We start from the raw sequence: 13,338 nt of genomic DNA, 5'->3' as shown, positions 1-13,338 counted from the left end.
ATGGGTTTTTTTGTTTGGTTTTTTTTTTTTTTTTTGGTTTTTTGAAGTAGGGTCTCAATCTAGCTCAGGCTGACCTGGTCTTCACTATGGAGTCTCAGGGTGGCCTTGAACTCACAGCAATCCTCCTACCTCTGCCTCCCAAGTGCTGGGATTAAAGGGGCACGCCACCACACATAGCAGAAAATGGTTTTGACTGCTCATGCCTTCCCATCCCTCCTCTTCCCACTCCAGGGAGGTCAGGAAATCCAGGTCTCACTTCCCTCCCTCTATGCTCAGGCCTCTAAATTACACATGACATATCTTCAGAGCCTGCTGTGGCCACTGTCACCCTAGGAAGAATCTCACTTAAGTCACCATTCTGGGCTCCTTCTCGCCAGGCACTGCACGTAAAGCTGGTGTTCGGCCCACCTGCCTATAGCACCCAATATTCTAAGGAGTCAGTAGATGGCTTTTGAAGTACTTGTCCAACCAAGGATTCTTGGGTGGGCACCAGTAGCCAGATTCACGGGTCTGACTTTGTGAACCTTCCCAGAAGGTTACAGTGATTGGCCCAGGTGAGCACCTGACCCCTCAGAGCCAATCAGACCCTCTCCTGGGAGTACGGGCTTAGCTCCACCAAGTCCTGGGGATTAGCTCCCAATGTGGATGGAAGCCAGGGTAACAGTGTACAAACTACGGGTGGCTTCACAGCTGGAGAAAAGTAGAGAAAGCCAGTCCATGGAGACAGAAAGGCAAAGGGGCAGCCAGCAGGATGCAGAGAATATCTGGATCAAGCTCTCTTGGCCTTCCTGCCACCTCCCCAGAGCTAACCCTGTTCCTTCTTCTTAGTGATAAACCCTATTCCTTGTAATAAACTTCTTTTATTGCTGAAGCTGCTTTGAGTGGCTTTCCCTAATTAAGACAGGAGAGAAGCCAGGAGCCGGAAGTAAAGATGAACTACCCTGAAAAGCACGCACTATGCCTGAGCTGGAAGCGTCCAGCTTAGTGGGAGGAACGGAGCCCCGCAGAGGTTCGGCGGCAGAGTGGTAGGCTCACAGTCGGGGAAGAGCAATGGCTTCTGCACAGACGTCATGGCAAAGGTGGTGGCTGAGCCGGTTTTGAAGAGTGAGGGGCATTCTCCACAGCGACAGAGTTGGGGGGGAGGCATTACAAGCAGAGGAAACAGCAAGTGTAGGTACGCAGAGGCATAAAAGAGCCTGGCACGCTAAAAGAACGGCCAGGTGTTCAAAGTGCTGCTCCACAGAAGCAGGGGAGATGGGGCTGGACAGGGAGCCGGGCAGGAACCAGAGAGAGCTTTGAACGCCATGATTAGAAGCGGAGGCCTTTTCCTCTCAGCAATGGGGAGCTATTGAAGTATTTTAAGTAGCAGGGGGTGACAGGGTCAGCTCAATGTTTTGGAAAGATCGCCGTGGGGATGAACAGAGAAAGGACTGGAAAAGGCAGGCCTGGCAGCAGTGAGGCCGGTGTGGATGCTGCAGCGTGGGGCACCTGCTCTTCCTCGCACCATCCAGCTCACTGTGTACCTACGAAGTGCCACGGCTGGGCGACACGGGATTCCTCAGCCACGCAGAACAAAAAGAAATGCTGGGAAAGGAAGGGAAGGGGACCACGAAGTGGTCCGTGGAGGGGGAGGGGCGGTTTTTAGCTCCTGGCTTTTAGGCTTTCCAGCTGAAATGATGCTGGAGCTGGCGTCTAGGAACAGTAGGAGCCAGGAGGGGGCGTGCATCACCCCAGCATCCAGGACGGTGGCATGCCTGAACATCCTGAAGCGGGGGGACAGGGAGATTGGTAAAGACAATGCAAAAAGGTAGGTAAGGAGCAGATCACACACACAAGGCCTTGGAGACTGCGTCAGTGAGTGTGAATTTTATTCTAAGAAGTCCTGGAAGGCTTAGGCAGGGAAATGACACAATCAAACATTTATCTTTAGATCATGTTGGCTACAGTGAGAAAAAAAAAAGAAAGAAAGAAAAAGAAACCAAGTGGGGCAAACACAGAAATGTAAGCAGTGCAGGTAGCAGGCCATTGCTGATGTCCAGCTGAGCGACCATGGCGGTCTGGAGGGGCGCACGGGCAGGAAGAAGGGTCCAGGACATGAGAGAGCTATGCAGGAAGACTAACAGACGTGCTAGTTTGGCTGGAGGATGTGGGGGTGAGGAGAGAGGCGTCCAGGAGAAATTCCAGCTTCCAGCTTGAGCAAATGTGTGGGTGATGGTGATAGAGATGAGCTAGGGACCCTGGAAGCAGAGCAGGTGCAGGTGCAGGTGGGTGGGAGCTGAGGACCTGGGTTTGAACCTGAGGTTGATTGCTAGTCTAGGAAGCAGTGAAGACCTTCAGGTCCTGAACCCGGCAAAGATAATTAGTCAGGACAAGTTAATGAGATGGGGGGAGGGTGAAGGGGGAGGAGTGGAAACTTTGAGGAACTGTGGCAGCAGCAGGACCTAAGGGTAGAGTGGCCAAGGTTCCTGAACTTGAGGGGCAGCGTTATGAAGCCAAAACGTTACCATCTCTTGGGCTCTGAGGCATCTGGCCTTGAATCCCCTTCTCCTGGCCAAGCGGCATGTCATGGGCATAGACAGTACCCAGCTGAGAGCACCTCCCCTTCCCCTCTGCTGCTGCATCCCTCTGGGCATAGCCAAGTTCTCTCAGCCAGGCATGATGGGGCATGACTATAATCTCAGCACTTGGGAAGCCGAGGCAGGAGAACTGCCAAGAGGTCAAGGCCATCCTGAATCCACAAAGTGAGAACCAGGCCAGCCAGGCCTACAAAGCAAGATCCTATCCCAAAAGCAGATGGATGGACAGACAGACCAATACAAAGTTCTCCAGGCTCAGCTCAGGTACCCCCTTCCTCCTAGGTGAAGATTCCCCAGCCCAGATCTGCTCTCTGCCACTAGATAACTTGGCTTTGAGAGCATATGACTTTGGCCAAATAACCTCAGTTTCCCCATCTGTACCATACAGGCAGCAATCGTGCCCACCTCACAAATGAAGATGAGTGTGCAAAGCTCATCTTAGAAGAGAAGCAATACAGCAAACATCATATGAAGCCTTACCACGATGAACACCCCATGCTGCTCTGGGCAGTCAGTCAGACCTTCTGCTTTCAATGTCCTCCACTTGGGAGTGATTTGCAATTGTTTCCCTTGCTCTTTCTGGTTTATGGGCTCAATAATATGCAGAGCTCAATGCTACCGAAAACCCAGGACCCCTTATTCAAAATTATAAAGCTTTTCAAGACAGGGACAACAGAAAATTAAACTACATATGGGGTCCTATTAAACCCAGGATTCTGGGTGATCATGGGCTCGCTGAGATGTACCCAGCCCACCCCCAGCAAGCTGAAGGTGGCAGTCCTCACTCGAGGCAGTAAAAATGCCATGACACCGAGGTAGGGCCTTACGACTTCAGGCTACAATGTCACGTTCCTCTTTCCATTTTATAGTTGAGGACATTAAAGTCTAGAGATGGGTGCATGTGTCTTGTTCACGAACTGCAGAGCTGAGATGTGAACACAGACCAGCCTAGTATCAAAGTCTGGCCATGTGCCCTCTGGCTCCCCAGGGAGACTGGGAAAACCTGGCCCCAAGGACTGAGCTTCATCAACAAGGCTGAGATGTGGCTTAGCCCAGAGAGAGGGAGCTGAAGGGACCAGGACGGGCAGGCATTCTCCCTCCTGGGACAAGCCACATAAACAAGGGCTGCCTGGGTACCAGTGTTGCTGCTGCTACTCAAGCAAGGGCTAGAAGGCAGAAGTTCACTCCCAAGAAGACTGCCTGCAAGCCACACTCTGGAAGTCTGATTCTGCCTCTGCTTCAAACCCTTTAAGGGCTGCCGATGGCTTTGGGATAACACTCTCCCCATCATGTCTCTAGTACCCTGCTATCCCAGAACGGTAGGGCCTGTCATCCCCCTCCTGTTCCCACCACTATCTGGGCCCTAAACACACTACTCCTTCCCTCATCCTTGCTGCTTGGCCTCCTTCAAGCCTTTGCTAAAGATGTCACCTTCTGCAAAAACCTTTCGCGGGCCCCAGAAGGTAGGGCTATGAGATGTTCAGGAGCCTTCCTGAGCCCTTCATCTCGATGCTCATCACCTGCTCCAGATCACCACCCCACTGGTATGCAGGCTCCATACAGGCCAGGAGTCACCTGGCTCCCAGAGCTGGGTGCCTCAGTGGAACTAGGTGGGCTGACAGCTCTTCCTGCAACACAGACAGAAGGGCCTCATTCCTCTCTTCGTGCACTCCTCCCCAGCCTTCTTTTCTTGCCCAGTTATCGTGTTTTGTTTTTAAATACTTTTTTGTATGCAAGCAGAGAGAGACACATAACAGGAAGGGAAGGGAGTAAAAGGAGAGAAGGGAGGTAGAGGAGGAAAGGGAGGGGGAAAAAGAGAGAGAGTGAGCACACCAGGGCCTCTTGCCACTACAAATGAACTCCAAATACATATGCCACTTTGAGCATCTTGTTTTATGTGAGTACTGCGGAATCAAATCCGGGTTGTCAGGCTTTGCAGGCAAGTGCCTTAACCGCTGAGCCATCTCTCCAGCCCTGTTTGTTTGCTCTGGCTTACCTCACACTTGCAATAGCTCAGGATAGTCTTAAACTCCTGGTTCACCTGCTATCACCTCCCAAGTGCTGGGATTACAAGCATGTGCCACGACACCTGGCTCTTGTCCAGCCATCTTGAGCTCAAGATGTGAAGAGTGCAAACTTACAAAGAGAAGAGAACCATCTACAGGGCTTCCTCTTAAAGGCCCTGGGCTGGGTGACACATGGCCAGTTATGACATTTAATCACCTAGCCACCTTCCAGGCAGAGTGGGCTTATGTGGGTACAAGTCATTCCTGGTTTGGTTGACTGGTTGGTATTTTAAGGAAAAGTCTCCTACTATAGCCCAGGCTGGCCTGGAACTCACTATGTAGACTTATGGTGGTTTCCCTGCCTCTGCCTTCCAAGTGCTAAGGAGACAGGCATGCACCAACACCCCGCATTTTCCAGAACAGAGAGGCTGGTGAGCACAGGCCACTGTCTGAAGTGGTAACAGGTTGGAAATGGAGGACCCGAACCCTGCCCCGTATGATGCCCAAGTACCTACTGTCTTCTCTGCCCTAGACCCCATAGTCCCGTGACTCACCTCTCTCAACCCATAAGCTCCTCTGTTGTGTGGGAGACCGTCACACTGTGGGGAGAGGCCGGTGACTGTCACTGTTCCCCAGTGTGGAGAAACCAATGAGAGAAAATCACCCCCGGGTCGATCAAACTGAGGGAAGGAAGCACCCCCATTGTCAGCAAAATGCCTGTCTAGGAGATGCGCTCAGCACCCCAAGTCAGCAGCGTGCTAGCAGGACAGCCACTGCCACGGTCAGCCAAAGGCCAGTGTGCCGGGCACCTCCCCACACCTGGGCCTGACACCCCACTGGGGTGCACAGGAGGGTCCTCCAAGGTGAGCCTCCCAGGGTGGGAGATCCCTGAAGGTTCTGTGGCGTGGAGGAGGAGACTGTGGCCGGGGAGTGGGGCGGACTCAGGTGAGAGCTCTCAAATGGCACTAATGAAATCAACCACTAGCCTGCCCACCCCCTTCCCCAGAGACCCTCCAGGCTCCAGCTGATGCAATGCCCCGGCTGGATAATTGTTTTCTTTGCTCCTTAAAGGGCCAGCTAGAAGTGTAGCTGTAGACGGACATCACCCAGACCCTGACAGACTCCACCAAGCTCAGCACCTGCACAGGGAAAGGAGGAGCCCAGAGAGTAACAGCTTCAGGCCTGGACTCTGCATAGTAAAATCCAATTAATGTCCAGAGATCAGGAGCAGTGGTTAGCAAGGAGGGAGAGAGAACAGTTAAGACAGAGACACAGACCACATGTCCGGAGGAAAGGGACCATGGTCCCTGCTGAGTCCTCAGCTCCTGGCTCCTGCAAGCCTACCCCAGCAAGTACTTGGCACAAGGTTGCTCAGAGTTCAGCAGTTATTCACGGAACCCACCACTGCATTTATTACTCCTAGGAGGTGCGTCTATTTCACCAAAAGAAGCTCAGAGAGAGGAAGTGATTTCTTTAATACCACACAGTCAGAAAGTGGCAAAGCCTGGGTTTGAGGCCAAGTTTAATCAACTCTGGGCTTCATACCCTGCAAATGGTAGGGTGAGTATAGAATCTCAGGAAGCCTCTAAGCCAGGCAGCTGCTCTAAACAAATTCCAAAGGTCCTGGCACTTGGTTTAAGCACAAGTTGTAAGGGCCCCTCTCCCCAGCAGCCGCCCTCCCCGGCCAGAGAATGTCCCATTAGGCTGCCCACAGGCCCCTAGGGACAGTTGGAAGCTGCGTGATTACCGACTAATTGGTGGCTGGAAGCAACTATGGGGATGGCTTGTTAACCCTTTGGTGACCTGGCTCAACCCAGAAAAGCCCCCCCTCTCCCACCGTTCAGACCCCAAACCCAAGAACCTCAGATTTGAGAAGTCATCATGGGTTGGAGAACCTGACCAAAGCAAAAACCCAGCTTCCCTCCTCACTCCCAGAGGACGTCCAGGGGATTAGGATTGGACACAGCTATTCTCTCAGGCTCAAGCCCAGGAGGTACATTCAAACGGCCCCCCAGGTGGCACTATCCAGCTACAGCCCCTTGTTCTCTGGCCTTAGGCATAACATCGCCCACCTCAGCACAGAACCACGGGCTATGGAGCCTCCTGAGCTTCCAGAAGAGGAAGAGGAGACCCACACCTCAGGCCTGGGTTGTCCAGAAAAGATGATGGAGGCCTGAGGTTCAGGCAAGAAGGCCAGTCAGGGACCATGTCCTCCCAAACAAACAAGAGGATGCCCTAGGGGCCCACAAAGGGTCTTGTCAAGCTTCTCAAAACCCTGAGCTCCCCACCGTGCCATTGACCACTCTTTCCCAGCTTCCCAGAAACCCCCTCTTGCCACCCTGAGGCTGGCATGAGCACCACCCCTTACCTTTCGTGGGATGGGCTGGGGGGTGTTTCTCTGGGTACCACAATGGTGTCACGTTGGTAGGAAAAAGTGGCCTCTTCTCAACCAGGGCACAGGCAGGAAGGAGATGACCAGGCTGCCTTCCAGCTCCCTTTCCAGGAGGGATTTTAAGCACTTTCCAAAAATGCCATGCGAGGCAGTGTGGTTGAAGACCAGGGCCCCAGGTGCTCTGGGCATCAGCAAAAAAACTCAAGACTATGGGGTTTCTATCCTTGGCCCCCCTCTCAGACCTCAGCGCCCACCCCCAAGCCCAGAGCCATCATCACACGCCGTGCTCACCGCCCGGCCCCCGCCCCCCAGACCTGGCACATATCCATCCCTAACGTTGCGCCTCTCGGCCGGCCGGAACCCCCTCCCTTCGTGGTCTCCCCCCGACCGCAGCCCCCTCCCCACGCCCACTCGCCGGGGAGGCCTGCCCACTTACCCCGAGGCGGGATGGGGCCGGGGCTCGGCAGGCGGAGGGGCAGGTGCTGCCCCGGGACCCCGCCCCGCGGACCTGGCGGTAGGCGCGGCCCGGCCGCCGGCGGGCGCGGACTGACTGGGGAGAGGTTAGGGACGCGGGGCGGGGAGGGACGGCGACACCGACTCAAGGGGGCATCGCCCGCCACCGGGCCGGGCAGCTCCTCTCCGCCCGCCTGCGCTGCCGGCTCCGCAGCCGCCACTGTTCGCAGTCACCGCCGGGTGCAAAGCCCGAGCCCCGGGTGGCGGGAGGCGAAGAGAGGCGGGGCCTGCGGAGGGCGGGGCTACGGGGCGGGGCGGGGCCCTGGTGGGCGGGGCCTGCGAGTCGGTAGAGTCTGGGGTTGCCTGGTTTGAAGCCTGCAAAGGAGTGAGCAGGTCTGGGTTCACTGAGGCCTTTCCCTGGCCCTGGGATGTCCCTGCCTTCTGCCTGTCCACCTCTCTCCATCACATCCCTTGCCATCTGTTCATTCCCATCCTTCCTTACCTTTGGAAAACCTCCCAGGTGCCTGGGATCTACCCTGGACCAGATCCAGAGATGTCAGATGGTGAGAGAAGGCCCAGCTACTTACAAACACGCAGTCCATTTTCCAGACAGAATAAAAGAAGCTCAGAGAGAAAGCACTTGTCCCAGTCCCTATTATGAAGGACTTTCCAAAATCCCTTCCTGACAGAGGCTGAGGAGCCGTGGAGTGTCCTGCCCTGGGACCTAAATTAATCCCTTCTCTTGCCCCTCTCCTGGCCTGCAGTTTTCAGCTTGGGATGATGTTGACCCCAGGAGACATTTCACAATAGCTGGCTGGGGCTGGAGAGATGGCTCAGCGGTTAAGGCACTTGCCTTCAATGGCTGGAGACATTTTTGATTTCCATAACTTGGTGGGGGGGGTGGTTACCCAGCATCTGGTGAGAAGAGACCTGCAGTGGCCAGTGTCCACACCAAAGAATGTCAGTAGGACTGAGGTTGGGGACCCTGTTCTAGGGTCTAGCATCTGCCTAAGTGAACTTCAAGTGGACACCCTGAGTCCGAACTCAAGTCGTATAGGATTTGAGGATACTTGAGTGCACCTGCCCTAGGGTCCAGTTTGTTGGTTTTTTGCTTTTTGTTTTTTTTGGTTTTGTTTGGATTTTTGGGTTTTTGGGGGGTTTTTTTGAGGTAGGGTCTCACTCTGGTCCAGGCTGACCTGGACTCTTAGTCTCAGGGTGGCCTTGAACTCACGGTGATCCTCCTACCTCTGCCTCCCGAGTGCTGGGATTAAAGGCATGAGCCACCACACCCAGCAGTTTGTTGTGTTTAATTTGCTTAGAACTGGTCAGTTCCATTCCCAGACTCCAGTGTTTTTAACTCCACTCTCAGAGTGGACAGTATTAAAACAAGCAATCTCTTTGCTGAGGACACAAAATGTGAACGAGTGGGAAGGTAATGACAACCAGGGAAATGTTTGGGATTAAAAGGTCTCCCTCTTGAGCTGGGGAGATGTTTTAGTGGTGAAGGCACTTGCCTGCAAAGCCTATGGACCAGTGTTCCACTCTCCAGATCCCACATAAGCCAGATGCACAAAAGTGAGGCAAGTGCAAGGTTGCACATGCCCACTAGGTGGGGCATGCATCTGGACTTTGATTACAGTGGCAGAGGCCCTGGTGTACCAATTCTCTCTCTCTCTCTCTCTCTCTCTCTCTCTCTCTCTCTCTCTCTCTCTCTCTGTCTCTTTCATTCTAAAAATATAAAAAATAAAAATAAAATAAAAGGTCTCCCTCACATTATCTCAGTCCTTCTCACCAGAAATGTGGAAAGCCCACAGTTGGGTGCCATTGCTACTCAGGTGTGAAGCTGGGACTTTACTTATTAACTAAACATTGTTGCTGTCTAATGCACACCAGGCCTAGGCCTAGAAGTAGGGTCTGTGGTAGACCAGTTGTCCTGGAGCAGCTGGGGGAAAGATGAGGGCCAGGTCAGTACTGGAACAATGGTGGTGGTGAAGGATAGAGAGAGCAGAGCATGAGGACTGGAAGAATTGAAGGGAATCAGGCTTCCTCTATGCCCTCCCCGCCCCTGTCAGAGACCTGTAAACCAGGTGCTCCCTGTGGCATCACAGTCCCTTTGCACATCTGTTGAAAATGTGGGACTCTCTCTCTCTGTAGAAATATGCAAATGTACATTTTGTGCAATTTCAAGGCATCCAGAGCTCCATATTAGTCTCCAGAAGGATGATGTGAAATGGACTGCAGGATCGTTTCCTTTTTAAAAAAAAATATTTTATTTATTTATTTGAGAGAGAAAGAGGCAGAGAGAGAGAGAGACAATGGGCATGCCAGGGCCTCTAGCCACTGCAAATGAACTCTAGACCTCCAGACACTTGCGCCCCCTTGTGCATCTGGCTTACATGGGTCCTGGAGAATAGAACCTGGATACTTTGGCTTTGTAGGCAGACGCCTTAACCACTAAGTCATCTCTCCAGCCCCCACCTTTTTTAAGGTAGGGTCTCACTCTATCCCAAACTGACCTGGAATTCACTATGTAATCTTGGGGTGATCCTCTTACCTCTACCTCTGGAGTGCAGGAATTAAAGACATACACCACCATGCCCAGCTCAGGATTGAAATATGCAGGATTAAAATAATTTAGAAATTGAGAAATGAGGGGCTATAGAGATTGCTCAATGGTTAAAGTTCCTTGCTTGAAAAGTCTGATGGCCCCAGTTCAAGTCCCCAGTACCTATGTAAAGCCAAATACACAAGTGACACATGTGTCTGGAATTTTTCTTTCTTTCTTTCTTCCTTTCTTTTTTCTTTCGTGTGTGTGTGTGTGTGTGTGTGTGTGTGTGTGTGTGTGTGTCTGTTTGTGTATGAGACTGGAATGTGTTTGCAGTGGCAGTAGGCCCTGACATACCCATTCTCACTGTCTCTCTGTCTGTCTGTCTTTCCCTCTCCTTCTCAGACAAATAAAAATAATTTTTTTTTTTTAAAAAATGGGCATAGTGGCACATGCCTTTAATCCCAGCACTTGGGATGCTGACGTAGGAGGATTGCCATGAGTTCAAGGCCACCCTGAGACTACATAGTGTATTCCAGATCAGCCTGAGCTAGAGTGAGACCCCACCTTAAAAAACCAAAAAAATCAAATAAAAAAGGGAAGAAAAGAAATTAGGTGATGAAATTCACCTTACCTAATATTAAAACATACCATAGGGCTGGAGAGATGGCTTAACTGTTAAGGCACTTTCCTGCAAAACCAGGTTCAATTCCCCAGAACCCATGTAAGCCAGTTGCACAAGGGGGCACATGCTTCTGGTGTTTGCAGTGGCTGGAGGTCCTGGCACATGCATTCTCTCTACCTCTCTCAAATAAATAAGTAAATAAATAAAACATATTATAAAGGCAATGTTGCCAGCCTACTATGGTGATGAAGCAGGACGAGAGGGGTCAGTGAAACATTATAGAATACAGAAATGACCCACCAATGACTACAGCTCACACACAAAATCACGTGTTTTATGAATCACTGGAAGACAAAAACTTAACGACTCTAAACATAAAATAGGGCTGGAGAGATGGCTTAGCACTTGAGGTGCTTGCCTGCCAAGCCTAAGGACCCAAATTCAATTCTCCAGGTCCCACATAAGCCAGATGCACAAAGTAAGGATAAGGAGATAGAAATGTTAATCACCAATCTTTGGTCAGTACAAATTGTACACATGTATGAAAATAAAATAAATAGGGCTGGAGAGATGATTCAGTGGTTAAAGGTGCTTCCTTACAAAGCCTGACAGCCTGGGTTTGATTGCCCAGTACCCATGTAAAGCCAGATGCACAAATGGCGCATATGTCTCATGTGTCTGGAGTTCTTTTGCATTGGCAAGGGGCCTCACACACTCGTACTCTCTCTCTGCCCCTTCTCAAATAAAAAAAAATTATTTTTTTAATTTTTATTATTTATTTGAGAGCGACAGACAGACAGAGAAAAAGAGACAGATAAATAGAGAATGGGCGTACCGGGGCCTCCAGCCACTGCAAACAAACTCCAGACGCGTGCGCCCCCTTGTGCATCTGGCTAATGTGGGTCCTGGGGAGTGGAGCCTCGAACTGGGGTCCTTAGGCTTCACAGGCAAGCGCTTAACCACTAAGCCATCTCTCCATCCCTAAAAAAATTTTTAAATAAAGATAATATAAATACATAAAATATTTTAAAATATCCCGCTATATTAACATAAGTAAATATAAGTATTATGTGTTAACAACATTTATAATGTTTAATGGAGAGGGAAGTGTTAATTACCCTAATTTGATCATTTCATCCTGTTTATGTGTGCTGATATATAACACTGAATGACATAATTTTTTTCTTATTTATTTTTGAGAGAGAAAGAGGCAGAGAGGGAGAAAGAGAGGGAATGGGCGAGCCAGGGCCTTCAGCCTCTGCAAACCAACGTGCGCCCCCTTGTGCACATGTGCAGCATTGCCCACTTGCATTGCTGCGCATCTGGCTATGTGGGACCTAGGGGTTCGATCATGAGTTCTCAGGCTTTGAAGGCAAGCTCCTTAACCACTAAGCCATCTCTCCAGCCCTGAATGCCATAAATTTTTAAAAATATTTTAATGAATTTATGTATTTATAAGAGAGAGAATGAATGGTCACACCAGGGCCTCTAGCCACTGCAAACGAACTCCAGTCACATGTTCCCCTCTTGTGCATCTGGCTTTATGAGGGTCCTGAGGAATTGAACCCGGGTCCTTAGGCTTCCCAGGCAAGTGGCTTAACCACTAAACCATCTCTCCAGCCCCCCCCCCATGAGTTTTAAAATAAATGAATGAAATAGACCCAGAAGCCCATGAGAATTCAGTATATGATAGAAATAATACTTCAAAAAAGGGGCAGAACCACGAGTGGTGGCTCATACCTGTCATCCCAGCACTCAGTAGTTAGGAGTGGACTTGGAGGCTAGCCTGAGCTATACAGCAAGGTTCGAAAAACCAAACTAAAGGGGGCTGGTAGGGGACAGATAGACCTTTCAGCCCGTGGGCTGAATGACCTGCAAGTCAGTTGGGGAAACAGAAGAAAGCCATGCCCTTCCCTACCCCAAAATAAACTCCAACACATTCTGAAACAGTAGCGTAGTATGCCAGAAGAAAACATCCGGGAACCACCATCTGAGAAAACACGAGAGGATATTCTAACAGTCTGGACATGGAAGACTTTCTAAACAGGATGAAACTGAGAAACCATAATGGAAAACCCTGAGAAGTTTGAATATAACAGTTTACATGCCGAAGAAATAATCCTAACACCCAGTTTAAAAGACAACCCAAGAGGCTGAAGTAGGAGGATGGCCGGGAGTTCACGGCCAGCCTGGGCTACGGAGTGAGTTCCAGGTCATCCTGGGCTACAGTGAGACCCTGCCTCAAAACAAAGCAATAAACAAATTACACATTGAAGGGAATAAAATCTCTGTTGCCCCCCCCGGCCCCCCCGCCCCCCCCCCCCCCCGGCCTGCCAGCTCCTTGCCCAGGTCTGGAAGGGGATACGCAGGAGGGACCGGGAAGGCAGTGAGAGACCAGACTAAGCACATCGCGGAGGCCCCGACCACGGCCCCGGGGCCAGCGCCCACCTGTTCTAGACCGGGAAGCCCCGGAAACCCCAGCCCTGCGGTCTGTGTCCTCAGCCGGTGACAGCACGGTGGAGCCAGGGTCGGCCTACTAGCTGCTCACCACTGTCCTCGTGTGGTCATTCTAGGAACTGCAAATTTCAGTTCCCTCTCTCCTGAGAGTAGAAGCTCCCCTGCAAACACACATAAAATAAGAGCTTTTTGTATGTTTGTTGTTGTTTCTTTGTTGAGCAGAGTTTTGTTCTAGCCAAGGTTGACCTTGAACTCACTATGTAGCTCAACGTGGCCTTGAATTC

General features: G+C 51.2%; 1 protein-coding gene across 2 annotated transcripts in view; it reads right to left on the bottom strand.

Annotated features, from left to right (window-relative positions):
• The window catches only part of Rims3 (regulating synaptic membrane exocytosis 3), a 49,688-nt gene extending 42,212 nt beyond the window's left edge, over positions 1-7,476 (bottom strand). Inside the window, exon 1 of one of the 2 annotated variants that reach the window (XM_045151245.1) lies at positions 7,411-7,476. The gene's annotated coding sequence lies outside the window, so the exon portion shown is untranslated. Of the gene's footprint in view, positions 1-6,950; positions 7,069-7,410 lie in introns of those variants that run through there. The other variant, XM_045151247.1, reaches the window with a different exon arrangement.
• Between the last annotated feature and the right edge of the window lie 5,862 nt (positions 7,477-13,338).

The sequence above is a fragment of the Jaculus jaculus genome, chromosome 5 (genome assembly GCF_020740685.1).
Source record: "Jaculus jaculus isolate mJacJac1 chromosome 5, mJacJac1.mat.Y.cur, whole genome shotgun sequence".
NCBI classification, from domain to species: Eukaryota; Metazoa; Chordata; class Mammalia; order Rodentia; family Dipodidae; genus Jaculus; species Jaculus jaculus.
Note: the sequence above shows the minus strand (reverse complement) of the source record. Positions and strands in the feature narration are given on the sequence as shown.